This window comes from Giraffa tippelskirchi, chromosome 7 (genome assembly GCF_054371585.1).
Source record: "Giraffa tippelskirchi isolate mGirTip1 chromosome 7, T2T-mGirTip1v1.2.pri, whole genome shotgun sequence".
In the NCBI taxonomy this organism is placed as follows: domain Eukaryota; kingdom Metazoa; phylum Chordata; class Mammalia; order Artiodactyla; family Giraffidae; genus Giraffa; species Giraffa tippelskirchi.
In genome coordinates, this window is record NC_137281.1 from 55,730,427 (window position 1) to 55,740,802 (window position 10,376).

The following is a 10,376-nucleotide window of genomic DNA, read 5'->3' on the forward strand; positions in this document are numbered from 1 at the left end:
TGTGGTTTTTCCAGTAGTCATGTTTGGGTGTGAGAGTTGGACTCTAAAGAAATTTGAGCACTGAAGAATTGATGCTTTTGAACTGTGGTGTTGGAGAAGACTCTTGAGAGTCCCTTGGACTGCAAGGAGATCCAACCTGTCCATCCTAAAGGAAATCAGTCCTGAATATTCATTGGAAGGACTGATGCTGAAGCTGAAACTCCAATACTTCGGCCACCTGATGTGAAGAGCTGACTCACTGGAAAAGACCCTGATGCTGGGAAAGGTTGAAGGCAAGAGAAGGGGATGACAGAGGATGAGATGGTTGGATGGCATCACTGACTCAATGGACATGAGTTTGAATAGACTCTGGGAGTTGGTGATGGACAGGGAAGCCTGGCGTGCTGCAGTCCATGGGGTCGCAAAGAGTCGGAGACGACTGAGTAACTGAACTGTACTGAACTCTGAAGGACTCATAGTTGTCTCTGGCCAGTTTCTCTCCCATCCTCAAAGTCCCTAAAGGCACTAAGGAGAACAGTTGTGATCCCATTCTCTGCAGTTTAGATCCCAGCTCCATCAGCTCCCATCCACACACTCTTCAACAGTTATCTCTCTGTGGCTTTGGAACCTTACCTGGAAAATGCGGTGGGTGGGAGATTAAAACATTTTGCACATTGCCTGGCACATCCATAAATATCTGTTGTTTAGTTGCGAAGTCGTATCAGACTAGTTTGTGACTCTATAGACTATAGCCCACCAGGCTGTATAGTTCATGGGATTTCCTAGACAAGAATGTTGGAGTGAGTTGCCATTTCCTTCTCCAGGGGATTTTTCCTGACCCAGGGATTGAACCAGCATCTTCTGTGTCTCCTGTATTGGCTGGCATATTCTTTGTGCCACTGGGAAGGCCTTCAGTGAATATTCAGCTCAGTTCAGTTCAGTCGCTCAGTCATGTCCGACTCTTTGTGACCCTGCTTCCCTGTCCATCACCAATTCCTGGAGCTTGCTCAAACTCAAGTCCATCGAGTCGGTGACTGTCTGCAATGAGGGAGACCTGGGTTGGGAAGAGCACCTGGAGAAGGGAAAGGCTACCCAGTCCAGTATTCTGGCCTGAAGAATTCCATGGACTTTATAGTCCAAGGGGGCGCAATGAGTCGGACACGACTGAGCAACTTTCACTTCAATGGATATTAGCCTATTATAATTTCTACTGGTACAACCACCCCAACCGCTGAGTCAAACTTGTGAAGACAGTCTTGCCCTCTGCTGAAAGGAGAAACTTGGAACCATCAGGGTAAAAGAGCTCATGTTCAACTCAGGTTAAAAACCGAGGACACACATACTTCAATTTGCATTTATCAAGATCACAACTTCAAAAGAGTTACTTCAGGTCAGGTCAGAATGTAGTATTAGAAATTTACAGGAGAAATAAAAACTGGAGGTCATCTGCGAGAACACCTTTACCACACAGCTGGGAAACTGAGACCTTGTAGTGTAAAAGCGGACAGTGAGCTTTTCTTTTCGCAAGGCAAGTGGTTGACTTAAGTGGCGGAGGCCTCCATTTCAAAGCTAGCTCTTTGAAATTAACACCAGTCATTCACGGGGCTAGACTGAAAAACCAGTCCTCCACCCCAGGCTTCTTTGTTTCGGAAATCGTGATTGATTTCAGTAAGTGACCATTTGGCCTCTTTCCATGCTTTAAACTCCCCAATAAAGAAGGAGCCTGCAAAATCCCAGGCCCTACCCTGGACCTGGTACTAGCAGAACCTGGTTCTGATTCATCCTCTCTGTCTCTCTTCTCTCTCCTCCTCTCTCCCCACGTGAGTTCGCTGTGTGGCCTCAGGGGTGCCATGTAATTTCCAGGTCCCGTAAGTAATGAATCGTTTTCACTTCAGAGTTTCCTGATGGTTATTGCTGAGGGGGTCTTGCAATTATAATAAGAACCACAAAGGCCGGTCCAGCTGTGACACTGGTTATCAATGGCCTGAGGCTAGGTGAAGTGACTCCCAGATTGACTCTGGCGACCAGGTGTACGCCTCCCGGTGTGGAATATTTCTCATGCTGTCCTCTCTCAGAACACAGGCTACGGCGTGGGCTGTGCTTGCATCTCTCTTGATGCTGGTAGGTCTGGCCCATCTCTCCCTTCTTTATTCCTAACTGGAGAGGAACCCCGGGTGCGTTGTGCAAGCCTGCCCTCTGCTGGACAGCATGTGTATTGACACAAAGGGAAGTTCACCCACTCGGCAAGCCAGACGTCACACTGAGAGAGGCTCTAAGAGGCCACACTCGGGTGCTTCGGGGTGTGCATAGAGGGAGTAACAGGAAATCTCACCTCGGGTTGCAAAGCGTAGTGCTTTTATTGCAGGATCTGGGTGAAAAAAGAGAAATGAATGAAGGAGCAGGGGCCGAGCACTAGTGTTTCCTTAAAGAGGAATACTGCAAATATGGTTAGTTCAGCCACCTCACCACTGTTCTCCTACTAGGTCTCAGACTCCCAGAATATCGGTAAGAAGTGTTTTGAAGGTCCTAACCTCTGGACCACCAAGGAAGTCCCTCCCTTTTGTTTTAGAATGAGTACCTGCAATGTGGTTCATTGATTTGTAATTTCTTAGTCTTCTAGAATGTGTTTGTCAACTCAGCCCAAGGAATCCATGGAAACTGAAAATGTGAATTGACTTCAATACTGTCAGTGTTGAGCCTATCACTTTCTTAAAAGTGAGACTTTATGAGCTTAATTGGATTATTTGTTGTCAGTGCGAAATGCATGCTTTTGTGAACTAGAGTTTGATGTTGGGTCTGGCACTGACCGGCTGTGAGGATTGGGCCGGTTATTTATAACTCAAAGCATTTGTTTTTCCATCTGTAAAATGGAGATGTAAATATTATGAAATAGTAACTATTTCATAGGTTTTTTTTTTCTGAAGAATAAGTGAATTATTTCACTTACTTGGCACCATGGCTGATACATGGAAAATGCTGAGTAAATATTATTGTTAGAAGAAGAGGAGCAAGGTGGTTGGCTAGGGAGGAGGAGAAAGAAATAGTTCTATCAGGTACGGTCGGTGATTTCATAATCCTTGCTATGTTGCCTATTTGGCTTAGTAGTTATTAAATTTAGTCAATTAGTGTTACTTTTACTAATATATAGATAAATCAAATTTTATGATTAAACTTCTCAGATTATCTAGTTGGAGAAATGACTTTAAAAAAACAGTATTTCTTTTTTTCTTATTTCATAAAGTAATACATTCTCACTGCAGAAAAATTGAAAAATGCAGAAAAGCACCAAAGGAAAAAAAATGTTCCACTCAAAGTTTACTCTATAACCGTCAAGGTTTTTGCATTTTATAAAGCTCTAATCATTAAATCACTCTCTTTTGCAATTTACTCCTCTCAATTTTTATCACAAGTCTTCTCCCATATCAGAAAAATCAAGTTTTAGAAGAATATTTAAAGACTATCCATTTATATGAACACGCCATGATGAAGTTAAGGAGAACTCCCTGTTGTCAGATGTTAGGTATTACCCGAACACACTGCATGATAGTGAACATTGTGTGGAAACTTCTGGTGCCTAAATCTTTGCCCATTCTTAATACTTTTATTGAGAGTGACTGTTTCATTGGCAGTCAAGGTTAAAGATTGCTAGATTAAAAAAGTACAACCAGTCTGTGAGAATAATTTTCTCAATGAAACCAATGGTTTAATTCTCAGAACGAGGCCACAAATAATCCACTGAATCTCAGAAATGGTGAAATTTAAAGCAAGGTCTGGCATCCAAGCTTCCCTAGTGGCTCAGATGGTAAAGAAATCTGGCTGCAATGCAGGAGATCCTGGTTCTATCCCTGGGTCAGGAACACCCTCTGGAGAAGGGAATGGCAACCCACTCCAGTACTCTTGCCTGGAGAATCCCATGGACAGAGGAGCCTGGTAGGCTACAGTCCATGGGGTCACAAAGAATTGGTCACGGCAGAGCTACTAACACAACGCTGGCATCCAAACTCCAAAATCTGGGCCCCCTTAAGTTCCTTGACCCTTTCTTGTGTTCTGTGCATCCCAGATCCCGGCTATCCATTCTTCACCTTGTCGTAAAGCTTTCTGAACCCCTGGAAGGCAGGATCCAGCCTGGGCCGTGGACACAGCAGTGTGCTGGTATACATTTAACCGCTGGCTCCCTGGAGGGTGAGGGAAGCCCCACTTAACAGCATTGTGCAGTTTTTGTTTTTTTCTTTTGTGGAAAGCACTCCCACTATGGCAAGCTCTGCTAGCAAGATGGCATAACTAAATGTGGAACTGGAAAGAGAAATCCACAGCGGGCTCTCGAGAGCTGGGAGGAGCCTGCTCCAGCACACCACCGAGGGGGTCAGCGCGTGGTCCACACAGCCGCCTGTTCCTCCTTCCCTCCCCGGGGGTGTCCGAAGTCCAGGGACACGCGTCATTCCTCCTTACCAATTATGGTTTCAGGTGCCCAAGAAAGCGCCTCCCTGGCTGCTCCTCTGCTCCATCTTCTCCTTCTTGTTGTTGACAAGTCACACTCCAAGGAAGTAAGTACACAGGCTTCTTTTTCATGATTACTGGTAACTAATACGTGTGTGTGTGCTTGGTCGCTCAGTCATGTCAGACTCTTTGCTACCCCATGGACTATAGCCCACCAGGCTCCTCTGACCACAGGGATTCTCCAGGCCAGAATACTGAAATGGGTTGCCATGACCTCCTCCAGGGGATCTTCCAAACCCAGGAATAAAACCCAGGTCTCCCACATTGCAGGCGGATTCTGAGCCACCAGGGAAGCCCGGTAACTAACATGCAGATGTCTCATTGTGGTAATGACTGACTGAAATCTGCTTATACTCCAGCGAAAATGACTACCCTAAGATTCTTTCCTGTTTAGATTGTGAGAAACAGACTAGATGAGTGTCAGATGTCAGAAGCATTCATTTGTATCAACTACTTTGCTTTGCAAATTAAAAAAAATTAAAATATGAGAGGTCTCTCAGCATGTCCAGTCACATTCCAGTTACAACTATTTCCTGACATCCCTGCATGTGTAAGGGTTCATGTTGGCTGCAGGAATGGACACAGAGCTGGCCAAGAGGAAGAGTCATGTGTGTCGTTAAGTTGAGGATTTCCAGGTGCCAAGAACTGTGTTCAACAATCTACATATATGACCCTGTAGTTCAGTCTTCGTCATGAGGCTGCATGGAAGGCTGTTTCCACCTTTATCCCACAAAGAAGAAACAGATGTTAGGACCTGACCCGTTCACTGATTACCAGCTCCAGGTTTTTCTTCTGAGTCATTCTGTACAATTCTGCTGGGGCTTCCATATCGAAGGACCACAGACTGGGTAGCTGCAACAACAGAAATTTGTTTTCTCACAGTTAGGGAGGCTGGAAGTCCCAAATTAAGGTCCAACAGGCTCAGGTTCTGATGAGGACTTTCTTTCTGGCTTGCAGGTGGCCATCTTCTTGTGGTGTCCTCACATGAGATCCTGGGTCTCCCTCTTTTTTAAGACCTCCAATCCTGTCAGATTAGGACCCCGCTCTTATGACTTCATGTAATCTTAATTACCTCCTAAGGACTCTATCTTGAAATACAGTCATGTTGGCAGTTGGGGCTTCAACTCATGAATTTTAGTGGGGAGACACAATTCATCCCATAGCCTGTTTTCTACTCTTCAACAGTTCCAAGTTCATATAAAAATTAAGGGCACACAGTAGAATGTTACTCAGTCATAAAAAAAGAATGAAACAATGCCCTTTGCAGCAACATGGGTGGACCTAGAGATTATCAAACTAAATGAAAGAGAAAGACAAATATATGATATCCCATATGTGTGGAATCTAAAAAAGTGATACAAATGAACTGATTAACAAAAGAGAAATAGAGTCACAGACATAGAAAACAAACTAATGGCTGCCAAAGGAGATAGTGGTTGGTGGGGGCGATAAATTAGGAGTTGGGAATAACAGAAACACACTACTATGTACAAAGTGGATAAACAACAAGGACCTGCTGTATGGCACAGACAACTATAATCGGTATCTTGTAAGAACCTATAATGGAAAGGAATCTAGAAAAGAATACATAGGTATGTATATAACAGAATCATTCTGCACCTGAAACTAGCACAACATTGTAAATTAACCGTACTTCAATAAAAGCGGTTAAAAAATTGGGGGCATGCAAATGATCATTGGAAGCAAGCTCTCTGTATTCAGTCTGTCATCTCATGTGGCATATATAGTTAAGAGAAAAGGTAGGCTTTACCTTGCAAAACTAAAATCTGAGCTTGGTGTCAAGTCCAGGTGTGACATTCCTATTGGAAGCCATGCTTATATTTTCTTACAAAGCGCTTTTGAAAATAAAACGTTAGCATAATTATAATAGTTGAGCCCACTATTGCCATAGTTCTTGACCCATAGAAGGCAGTTGGTTACACAAATCTTATTTTTCTAAGAAACACAATTGAGGCTTTTGGAGTGAAGGGAATTTTTGGTTGTCCACCTAAGTGGATGATCCATTTTTAGGAGCAGAAGCCAGTTAAAAATCCATGATATTCAGTGACCGACATTTTAGAGTATTAGCCACCTGATAAATTACAATCCAAAATTGCCAGTTAAAAAAAAAATCTTTTATCATTAGCATAAAACATTGCACAAAGCTTTAAAAATTGCTTCTGTTTTATATAATTTGAGGTGCTGCTGAAATTCACTATATGATTCCAATGTGACAGTGCAAAATTGAATAGGAAGGCGTGCATAATCTTCCTCTTAGAAATCTAAAGGAATTGTAATTTCAAATTTTTGTGCAATTGAATTAGATAAATTAATTAAATCAAATTAAATCAACAACTAAAAAAGAAGGTAGGCTTTAATCACATGTTTGTGTTCAGTCGCTCAGCTGTGTCTGACTCTGTGTGACTCTATGAACTGTAGCCCACCAGGCTCCTCTGTCCATGTGATTCTCCAGGCAAGAATACTGGAGTGGGTTGCCAGGTCCTTCTCCAGGGGATCTTCCCGACCCAGGGATCGAACCAGTGTGTCTTACATCTAACCTGCATTGGCAGACAGATTCTTGACCACTAGTGCCACCTGGGGGCTTCCCTGGTGGCTCAGTGGTAAAGAATCCACCTACAATGCAGGAGACCTGGGTTCAATCCCTGGGTTGGGAAGATCCCCTGGAGAAGGGAAAGGCTACCCACTTCAGCCCTTGTCTCTCACAATCACATGTTCAGTGCAGCAATAAAAGCAAAGGATTTAATCCCAACACAGATGAATCTCCAACACACTCTACTAAGCCAAAGAAGTCAGACTTACAAGAGGACCTAACACATGATTCCTTTCATATAACATCCTGGAAAAGGTTAAATTGTAGGAGCAGAAAGCAGATTAGTGGTTTGTTTTGATCTCTTGGGTGTGAGAGTTGGAGGTGCAGGAAGAAGTTGATTTCAGAGGAGTATGAGGGAGTTTGGGGGGTGATGATATAGCAGTTCCATGCCCTGAGTATGATGTATGGTTATACAACTGCATGCATTTGTTAAAACTGACAGAACTAGGCCATAAAAGGTTTTTATTTTCTTTTAACTATACGTAAACTTGAGAGACGTCTGGGCTCCCTGTCAACCATGTGATGTCTTGCAAGGCTTAGGGTCCACTGTTGCCCATCCAGGCTCCATCCACTTTCCTCTCTGAATTTATATTAGAAAGACCCTTCACACACAACTTCCTTTTCCAGTAAGCAGAAGTCTTAGTTTTCCCCTTTATCTGTGACTGTATTATGTCTCTATTGATTTCTCTGTTTAGGAAGCAGGCTTGGTCCAGGGCAAGTCCATTTAGGTTGTTTGGCATTATATACACAACAGCCCCAGGAGATCAGTATGGGTGTGCGCTCACTTACTCAGTCATGTCCGACTCTTTGTGACCCTATGGACTGTAGCCCACCAGGCTCCTTTGTCCATGATTCTCCAGGCAAGAACACTGGAGTGGGTTTCCATTTCCTCCTCCAGAGGGATCTTCCCGACCCAGGGATCAAACCCTGTCTCTTGCCTCTCCAGCATTGGCACTTTACCACTAGCGCCACTTGGGAAGCCCTAACATCAATATAGTTATTCCCGATTGCCTGATTAAGAAACAGTTTCATGTTTTCTGTTGAGGCAGTCCGAGCATGGGTTGGAAAAGAATTTCCAGACACAGAGCACCTCAGAAGGCGGTGAGTTAAGAACAAGGAGCAGAGATAATGAGCCCACTGCGAGCTCAGAGGGCCACCCCAGCAGACCAGGGAGAGCCCGCCGGACACTTAGAGCGGCTGGCCGTCTCAAGGGAGAGCTGACGCCGTTCGTGGTTTAGTAGCCGATGTTTATAGCCTCAAGACAAAGGAAATTACACTAAAAGATTGGTATTAGGTGATTAGTGATGGTGTGAAAGGGTGACTGCTGGTTTGGGCGTTTTTGCCTAATTTGGGGTCAGGAAGCCTCCTAGTGATGATCGGGGGGCTTTTGGCAACAGTTACAAAGGGGCTCAGTCAGCTTCGGAGGTGACCTTTGTTGTGGGTTCCACTTCTGTGGCCTTGGTACATGCCCTCCCTTCTATAGCCCTGGGGCAGGACTCCACATTTTCTTCAAATAACTTGCCTGTGCTCACGCGAGAGCTGAAATGGTAGACCAGCACTCCAATCTTGGTATAGTTGATATGACAACTGTCTGGCTACAGTTTCCTGATTAATTTGTCTTGTGTTAAGTACTCCCAGGTTTTCATTTAATGACCCATTGTCCATTAGACTACTACTTAACAGAGGCCCCCACTCAGGAGGCTTAAACCATAAACACAGTTGACCAGCTTGTGAATCTCAGAGTCTGTATGAATGGTGGGCTTTAGATAAGTTTCAAGCCACTGACTCAGTAACGTCTTGACAGACCAACCTTCATCCTGCCGCTGCAGTTTCATATAGACTGTTAGCCTGATGTCTTAATTCTAAGGCTGGATATTCTTTGTGAACCCAAGACAAGGGCCAACGTCAACTGACAGGTCTTTCTCCAAGCCCCTCACCTCTTCCTTCACATCTCACTCAGCCACATGCCCAACTCTGGAATAATTATTGTGGACACAGGGTTGCATACATTTGGTTGGCTTAAGCCAACCCCAAACCTAACCTCAAGGGTGGGAAATACATTTCTGTTCAGAAGGAGAGTGTGGTTAATGGGGACGCTTTCAAAGTATCTACTACAGTCTTCAAGCCCGACCAGAAAGCTAACTCACCGGCCAAAAATATGTTTCCTATTATCAGTGTATGTGTTGTCAATGACTTATTTGTAGCAGCTCAGACAGAATGGGAAGATGCCTTGTCTAACGTGAGCCTCTGCGGTCAGTTTCAGGAGGGGCACCCTGAGGCTGCTGGGATGCCGTCACTTCCTCAGTTATGACGGAGGGCCCAGGGCTAAGAGACTGGCTCTAAAGTGTGATGGCTGGTGGGTGCTTGAGGGGCCTTCCTTTTAAACTGAAGCAATGTTACAAGTCACCAGATCTTTTCTTTCTGAATCCACAAGCATCTGAAGCCTTCCCTAGATATAATTCTGGTGAGAGTGGAAAAAAGAGAGTTGTGGTCACTTTTGTACAATAATTAGAATAAACATTTATTTAGTGTTTTATGCAGCTTATATTTGTGGGATTTAGAAGCAAAAAATGTGGAGATGGCCAAGTCCTGAGTTAAAATGCAGTTTTCTCGAACCACATTCCATTATCAAAAGATCTCCTCCATTTGTTATGCATTCTAGATCCAGTCGGGTTTAGTTGACTTACAAGGTTGTGTTAGTTGCCGGTGTACAGAAAAGCGATTCAGTTACACACACACACACACACATATATGCCTTTTCATATTCTTTTGCATTGTGGTTTATTATAAAATGTTGACTATAGTTCCCTGTGCTGTACAGTAGGACTTGTTTCTTTTATCCATTCTATATGCAATAGTTCGCATCTGTTAGTCACAGACTCCCAACCCCCTCCCCCACCCTTGGTAACCACACGTCTGTTTTCTGTCTGTGAGTCTGTTTCTGTTTCATAGGTAAGTTCATTTGTGTCATATTTTAGGTCTCACAAGTGCTATCATATGGTATTTGTCTTTCTGGCTTACTTTTCTCAGGATGATCATCTCTAGATCCATCCATGTAGCTGCAAATGGCATGATTTCATTCTTTTTGTGGCTGAGTAATATTCCATTGCATATATTTACCACATCTTCTTTATCTATTCATCCGCCAATGGACATTTAGGTTGTTTCCATGTCTTGGCTGTTATGAACAGTGCTGCTGGGAACACTGGGGTGCATGTGAGATGGTGTTTATGATCCTTCACTCTGAATTTGTCACAGAGACATCTAACCTTCCTCCAATATCTGTCCT